Source organism: Muntiacus reevesi, chromosome 3 (assembly GCF_963930625.1).
Source record: "Muntiacus reevesi chromosome 3, mMunRee1.1, whole genome shotgun sequence".
Classification (NCBI taxonomy): Eukaryota; Metazoa; Chordata; class Mammalia; order Artiodactyla; family Cervidae; genus Muntiacus; species Muntiacus reevesi.
Genome location: NC_089251.1, coordinates 232,163,582 through 232,171,965, shown reverse-complemented (window position 1 = coordinate 232,171,965; position 8,384 = coordinate 232,163,582). Strand labels below are relative to the sequence as shown.

Below are 8,384 nucleotides of genomic sequence, written 5' to 3'. Positions count from 1 at the left end.
AATACAATCCACATGGGAAACACACTCATTTGATAAGCGCCAGGGATTTAAACAATACTAAAAGAAGTTTCTAAAATATTACTTTATATAATTCTTCACCTCTCCTTAAACCCTGTGTCTGATTCCACTCTGCCCCTGTGTTTCAATTACTAAAACTGTAGTTGCTAAAATATCTTCCGTAGGACTGGTCCTCTACTTCCTTCCCAACCCGGGTAACGCACTGCAGACGACCACATAGGCTGGCGCAGGTAGTCTGCCTTCGGCCGCCATTCATAGAAGGATGGGTTGCTAGAGGGAAGGGTTGCTTGGAAGGCACCAGACCAGAGAAGAAATTTCTACAGGGAACCCAGGCAGGGGGGCAACCGATTATTTCCAGAGTTGGACACAGAGGGCGCCCTTCCACAGAGGCGCGCACAGCCAGGACGTGGCGGGGTGTGGAGCCCGGGTGTTTCAGGGTTCACTCACGTTGGAAAACCTTGAGGGCGCTGACGATAAGTGAGTGTCAAGAGACCTGGACGCGTGGATCGACAGTGGCAGACTACAGAGCGGAGCCGCCGGGAAGCAGCTGCTGCAGGCTTTAAGTTTTCCGAAAGTCTCAGCAGGGCTTTCCCTCCTGTCCCGACCCGCTTCTCAGCGCACCCCGTCTTGGGGACTCCGCGCCACCCCACCATCTTTCTTATTCCGCTCCCTACCCATCCCCGCCCCGCCTCTGGGCGATCTCACCGCCTCTCCCTCGAGCCGCCTTTGCCCGCCTGCCGGGCAGCGCCAGGCCCCCGGCAGCAGCCGGAGAGCCCAGGGGCGGAGGCGCGGCGGGGGCGGGCTCTGTCGCCCCCCACCCCCGCCCCTGCCAGCCCCGCTGCGGGGCCAGTGGCTGGAGCCCCGCGCACAGCCCGCCGCGCGGGGCGGGGATGGGGGAGGCCGGGGAGGGGGACGCCGGCGCCGAATAGAGCCAACCGCACACTTCAAAAGGGTGCCGGGCTGCGCTTCCTTTCCGCGCCCCGGGAACTTCAAAGCGGCCCGCGCAGCCCGGCCGCGGCGCCCTGTGGCCATGACCCGAGCGCTCCGCGCCGCGCTCCGCCAGGCTCTGCTGCTCGCCGCCGCCGCCGCACTCTCGGCAGGTACCACAGGCTCTCTTTTCTCCGAGCCCGCGAGGGTGGAAGTCGGGGGCTGTTTGCGGGTGGGCGAGGGATGGGGGAAGAGGTGCTCGGAGCGAAATGACCTTCCTCGGGGAGGGGTGGGTAGCGCCAGCTGGATTGAGAGGGGCGTGGGACAGGGCGCAGCGTGGGCACCTGACGTCTGCTAGCAGGGAAGACAGGTGTGTCGAGGATGAAGCCACTAGGAGGAGGGAAAAAGCTACAGGGACGTGGGGGGTATGGTGTTAGGGGGGAGCTGAGGGGAGCTGAGTGACAGATTGGGGGGCAGTTTGCAGCGGAGGGAGTAGGAGAGTGTTTGTGGGTGTGCTCAGAGCTGGCAGTTGGGTGACACCCTGAGTTCACCCTGCTGGGGCTTTAGGGACGCTCCGTGCTGAGCTCCGGAGAGCTGAGCAAGGATGAGGAGACGGTGGTGGGAGGGTAGGGAGTGGTGGTGGCAATTCAGTCTGAGTTTTAAGAGATGAGGGTTACCTCAAAAGCCGCTGGTGCCAAGCTCCGTAGGTGGGAGTGGGAGCTTAAATCTGCGTGGTTTGCAAGGCACAGTGCTTTCGAGGTATGATCTTTACTAAGAGTTGCAGGGGAAAAATGTTCTGGCAAGAATCCCAGCGTTTTTAACAGGTCTGTGCTTTGATAGGCTAAATAGAACCCTCGGCCCAAGCTAGAAATTAAACATTTCTTTATAATGTTTACTAGAACTGGGGCAAATGCATCTTTTAGTAAATTTATAGTGTGCTATGAGGAAAAACCCTTTAACTCTGAAACTCTTTTCATTATAACGTTATTCTGGGTTATGAAGAGGGACCAGGAGCAGATTCCTTGCTAACTCATTCTTTAAACATTCCAAAAAGACATTTACGTTTTTTGCACATAAAAACTACGGTGTTTTTCCGTTGGGCTGTACTTTGTCCAAAGATGATTTTGATGCATTTTTATTTTCTTAGATGACAATCTGTTTGACATTAATAGCTATACTCCAGGGCGGGTAGTTTTCCTCTTAGCAACATATTGGGGAGAATGTTTTGAATAGTATGATTGCTGTCACATGCAGAGTCAGTGTTTCAGATGGTCTGAGGGGCTTACCAAAAGTTGTATTTAAATGAGAATTTAATTGTTGGAAGTGATCAGTTGATGCAACATGAGGATTAAAACATTTCAGTTATCTTTGAAAAGGCCAGCCTTTTAGGAGAGCGGTTACCCAGAGACTTAGCAGGAAGATGATGTGATAAAGGGAAACATTTGTGTTCAGAGTCAGTAAATTCATCAATGGGAAGAAAAATGGCTATGCAAAGTCTTTATAAGAAATGGGCAGAAACTCCACTAACTTGGAGTATTCGAAGTGCTCTTGATGATTTAATTGAATTTACACACTTACACGCATACACAGTCTGCTGGAGATCACAGTTCTGAGTGGGTACCTCTGAAGTTGCCTCTGAAGGCTATCTGTGCACCCTTTTTTTATTTCAGGGAACTAATAGTTTTGTTGCAGACATTTAAACAGTAGATGCAATTACTTTTTAATCTAGCTTGAAAGGTTTATTTTTTTATGTGACAGAATCTTTAGAAAGTTTCAGTGTTTAGAAACACTAGGCATAGCAACATAGGAAAATATGCCCTGCTATGTTCTCAAAAAGGCATGGAAACTTTTGAAATTAAAATGTGCAAAAAACAAAGAAAATTAGATTATCCCTTCAAATTTGCTTATTTCCTGAAAATTTGAAAAAAAGAAGTGAAAATTGCTTGCTTAGTCGTGTCCAACTCATTGTAACCCCATGGACTAAACAGTCCATGGAATTCTCTGGGCAAGAAAACTGGAGTGGGTAGCTATTCCCTTACTCCAGGGAATCTTCCCAATCCAGGGATCAAACCCAGGTCTCCCACATTGCAGGCGGACTCTTTACTAGCTGAGCCACCAAGGAAGCCCAAGAATACTGGAGTGGGTAGCCTATCCCTTCTCCAGGGGCTCTTCCCAACCCAGGAATTGAACTGGGGTCTGCTGAATTGCGGATTCTTTACCAACTGAGCTATTGGGCAAAGGCTATAGAAAATGCCTGATATGGAGATAATGTGGCAATATAGTAGAAAAGTACTTATCAAAATCGAACTTTTACAGTGAACTTTTCTATGTGGAATGAAATCATTTTCAAATCTCTTAAAGAAGCTTTACTTCTCTCTTTGTGTCCCACAGAAAAAATATAGATTGTGCATTGCATTTTTGATTCTTGTTTTTATAAAAATCTTTGATTATTTGATAGAGGGATTCAAGGTAATTTATTTCATCTTTTAAATTGTTTTTCTCATGTAGTTACCTTCATTCATTTTGACCTAGTCACTTACAAACTGCATTGTTAATTACATTTACCATCTTTTGAAAACATACATGCAGTGATTGACATGTTATATGAAAAGTTGCTATTGACACAGTGACATAGCAAAATTGCATGACAGAAAACACCACTTTCCAATTTGACTCTGCTGAGCACCAGGCCTAGGACCTGAAATATCTGAAAATATTGATGAACCAATAAACCCTTTTTGCTTTGGCTGTTCTCCCCCAGCGTCTCTAGCACCTTAGGCATGTTAAGCCTTGACAGCAGAGTAGAAATCATTGCTCCTTGTTGAGAATCTCAGAGGGTAACTGCTGATCTGGTAGAAACTTAGAGAAATTGTTTATTGGTCTGGGCTGGCTAAAAAATTAGGTTGCTCTGAGTTTCTCTATCTAGTTTCTGTGTTCCTTGGTGTTTGATAAGGAAAACCTGACATGACCTCACAACATGTATCATGTGTACTAAACAAAAAATTGTCAGAAAATGTCCTGGAGTTCTCAAATTTGAAGCTGGACTTGGGTGTTATACAGATTTACACATTGTATATCCCCTACTTATTTTATGAAAGTCCTTTGTCTTCTAGTTGGAAAGGATTATTAGCCCTCTAGAAGTCTAGGCGCTGTTACTCTAAAAGTGAAAAGATAACTTTCATTTAATAACTCGAGTGGGAGTGGGGCTTTCAGGTAATAAGTTTTGTCTTGTTTTCCCACTTAACAGCAGTTAGCAGTTCCTACTATACATTTTAAGCTGTGCTGAAAGTGAAAGCTTTGGACTGACTGAGTTTATCATGCAAAAGATGTCACCTTTGCCTTTCTTTAAGGACGGTCATTTATTGGTTGACTGACACAAATGTAGCAAGAGGCTCTGTGCTTCTGAAAAAGAGACTTTGGACTAGAAGCCACTCTGCGGGAGTACTTGGGGGCATATTTCTTCATCGTCTCTACTGCCTGCACCCATTGAGAATTCCTCCGTTTTACTACGAGGATGCAAAAACGAAGTATTTGAGGTGTGAGAGTATGAGAGGAGCAAAGGATAAGACCCAGTTTTGACCTAAGTAATAGAAGAGACCGTTAAGAGGGGTGAGGCTAACTGCAGGAGCAGTCTGAGGAGGACTGCTCATGTCCATGGAGGCAAAGTTGGATCTTGGTGTTGGGTATGTTGAGCTTTAAATGTATATTAAGCACTGAGTGGAGATGTCAGGTGAGCAGTTGGTTGTATTGAGTCTGGAGTTTTGTGGGTTAAGACTAACCTGAAGCTTAAAAATCTAGAGCCAAAGGCATTTACAGATAATTTTAAAAGCCACATTAAATAGTCATATACTTAGCAAATCATAGCATGTCCAGTTGAACTGAATTTCAGGTAAACAACAAGTAATTTTTTAGTATGTTGCAAATATAACATGGGACATACATATATTAAAAATTAATTGCTGTCTGATATCAATTTAGCTCGGCATTCTGTACTTTTATCTGACAATCTAACACTAAAAAAAAAGTATTGCAGTGAGATGAACTGCTTCAAATATATGAATTCCAAGCTTTTGCATTAGAAAATGAGCCTGTTTTCCTGTCCTTGTCTCTTAAAACTTCTGTTCTTGTTCTGCTGCCATCTCCATATGTATATCTGAATAGGTGATTTCCAAGCCTTTGAACTGGATGTCTCCACGGCTTAGTCAACAGTGAGGGATACCTAGACTTTACTAACTTACAGGAAGGAGTACCTTAACATGAAAGGATGTGTGAAAAAGAAGTACTCTCTAGAGTCTGTGAATGATTATTATTATGTGAAAGCAGTTGGGTTTTCCCAGGGTTATGTTTTTTTTTTTTTTTTTTAACGTGATTGTTACTTTCAAATCCATTTTTAGAGTACAGTGGGACTGGTTCTACCCTGGTATATACAGAGATTTGAGGATGTTCAAGTCCCTTACATACAACTCTGTAGTATTTGCATGTAATCTATGTACATCCTCCCATATACTTTAAATCATCTCTAGATTAGCTATATGAACTAATACAATATAAACACTATGGAAATAGTTGTTAAGTACAATGTAAAAACTATGTAAAGAGTTGCTGTGCTTGCATGCTAAATTGCTTTAATCCTGTCCATCTCTTAGCAACCCTATGGGCTGTAGCCTGCCAGGCTTCTCTATTCATGGGGATTTTCCAGGAAAGAATACTGGAGTGGGTTGCCATGTCCTCCTCCAGGGGATCTTCCCAACTCAGGGATTGAACCTGCGTCTCATGTCTCCTGCATTGGTAAGCAGGTTCTTTACCATTAGCGCCATCTAAGAAGCCCACCAACACATGGCAAATTCGGTTTTTGCTTTTTGGAACTTTCTGGAGGTGGTTGGTTGCATCCACAAATGTGGAACCTATGGATAAGGAGGCCAACTGTATTCTCCTTTTGAAAGAACTCTAGGCAGTAGCTGAGATCAAGCTTATTGTATTTTTCTTGGCAGAACCTGCACCTCTTATTGTAAACAAGAAAAAGTTAAGGAGAGAGGAGAATGAATAGAGTCACATATGACTTAATAACCTGACACAGTTTGAGGTTCCAGAACATGTTCCTAAGAGAGTGATTTCAAGTCCTTCAGGAGAGGGTCAGGGATACATAAATGTCATCCAGAGGCTGTGTAGTTCCTGCTCTAGCTAAACCAAATATTTAGTGTTGGCTTCATTTTGAAATATGTAGGGGAAAAGTATCCTATAAATGATCAACTGTGGGCATGAACCATTATTAGCTCAAACAGATATGTTTGTATGTATATAAATAATTTTAATAAATAAACAACAGGATTAATTTTCAAATATAAATAGAAAACAGAACTAAACAGGAGAAAAAGGAAAAGGTTTAAGAATAGAGTGTGTATTATCTATCATTCTTTAACATTTATATCTGTGTGGCTTTTTTTGGATTTTTTTATTGCTTCTGCTGCTTCTGCTGCTAAGTCACTTCAGTCATGTCCAACTCTGTGCGACCCCGTAGACGGCAGCCCACTAAGCTCCTCTGTCCCTGGGATTCTCCACGGAAGAATACTGGAGTGGGTTGCCATTTCCTTCTCCTATGCATGAAAGTGAAAAGTGAAAGTGAAGTCGCTCAGTCGTGCCCGACTCTTAGCGACCCCATGGACTGCAGCCTACCAGGCTCCTGCATCCATGGGATTTTCCAGGCAAAAGTACTGGAGTGGGTTGCCATTGCCTTCTCCGATTACTTATGACTTCATATTAAAAAAAATTTCACAGCTAATAGTAAAAAAATCTCAAGGTTTATCTTTATGTTGTTTAAGAAATTGGGATAATATTGGAATATGTTCATAAGTGATATAGAAATTCCAGATGAATGCACAAGTATATGAATATACTAAAGCCATCAAATTATATACTTTAGATTGGCAAATTGTATGGAATATTATTTAATTTCAACAAAACTGTTAAAAAGTAGCTTTAATAGTAATAATAAAAATAAATTCCACTTTTGCTAACAGACTTAGGAATACCTGAATACTGTCTCGGTTCAGCTGTGGGTCTCCTCCAGTCTAAGGGGAGTTACTAAGGGGGGCATGTAGAAAACAAAGGGAAAATAAATCAGGGTAACTTTCTTTGTCACCTGGTACTTTGGCCTCGAATTGTATATTAGAACTCTAATATCCTCCCTTTTTCTAAACTTTAAAAAATTAAATAACCTAGGATAAAGAAAGGGGGCTTGTGATAAGTCAGAATCCTAGATCCTGACACTACGATATCATCAAAGGGTCTTGCAATTCTTGGATGAAGCTGGAGTGACAGAGTGGGGGCCCTCTATCTTCAGTAGCTCATGGTGCTTCAGCCTTCATGGCAGCTCTGACAGTTCCAGGCCGTAATCTCAGGGGTGACTGCTAAGTAGGAGAAAGGCAAAGTCTGTGGAGAAGGGTGACTGGTTGTGTTCTATGATGAATGCTGCCCTTCCCATTCTTGCTATGCAAAGAAGTGGGAGACAGGGCCGTGACCAAGAGCCCTGTGCCTTTCATGTTCTTTGAAAACTGAAGCATGTGGGCCTTTTAGTTCCCTGGAATCTGAACAATAATGATCACTACTCCTTTGCATTTAAGGATCTAGCAAAAAGTAACACAGAGAGAGAGGAGGTGAGTAGGAGTGTGAAAGAGACGAGGAAGACTTTTATTTCCACAGAAGCCAACCCTCCATTATTTTTCACTCTTTTGCCTTATCACGTGGCTCTTGAATTCACCTGCTCTGATTGACCAACAAGATTCTGTTCTGTCCTGATGCTTCCCTTTTTCTCCTCTAGAATAATTTCCCTCTTCAGTTGTTTTCTTCTTCTTATTTAGAGTAGGTATGCGAAGATACTGATTCTTTGGAATTGTTTTAAATTAATCCCCTCAAGAATTCATGGGTGAATCATTCAGTATGACTCAAGAGCTTGGCTTATTATTTTTTTAAAACAATTTAAATGTGTCAGTGACTTAAGCATCCCAAATTAGATCAATCTACTTTTTCATTAAACTTTTCACATGGAGAAAATGATTAGGTTGCTCTAATTTTGCAAGTAAAACACATATATTTTCTTCTAATTTGTTTTATCATTTTTATCTCATGCTAGGGTGAAATGACAAAGATAGATGCCACATCTCTGTATGTTGAATAAGCTCCCTGTAAATTTTTCATTCAGTGTCATGATTGAATTAATACACTGGTCAAAAACCAGATTAGAAAAAAAATCTAATCCATTGGGATCTGGACAATGATCATTTTAATGCAAAATATCTAGTTTTGTAAATGCATGCTTAGTTTAGAGATGTTAACTCAGAGGGTGGTAATCCAGATTAACAGTTTTCAGGAACCAGATTGTTTTAAAACAGAGCCAAAGTATATTAAAGAATATTAATTCATCACGTCTCATAGCTTCATCC

General features: G+C 42.7%; 1 protein-coding gene across 1 annotated transcript in view; it reads left to right on the top strand.

The window, feature by feature from the left end:
- Nucleotides 1-1,068: 1,068 nt before the first annotated feature.
- The window catches only part of ACVR1C (activin A receptor type 1C), a 78,994-nt gene continuing 71,678 nt past the window's right edge, over nucleotides 1,069-8,384 (top strand). Inside the window, exon 1 of the mRNA XM_065927865.1 lies at nucleotides 1,069-1,118. The gene's annotated coding sequence lies outside the window, so the exon portion shown is untranslated. The remainder of the gene's footprint in view (nucleotides 1,119-8,384) is intronic.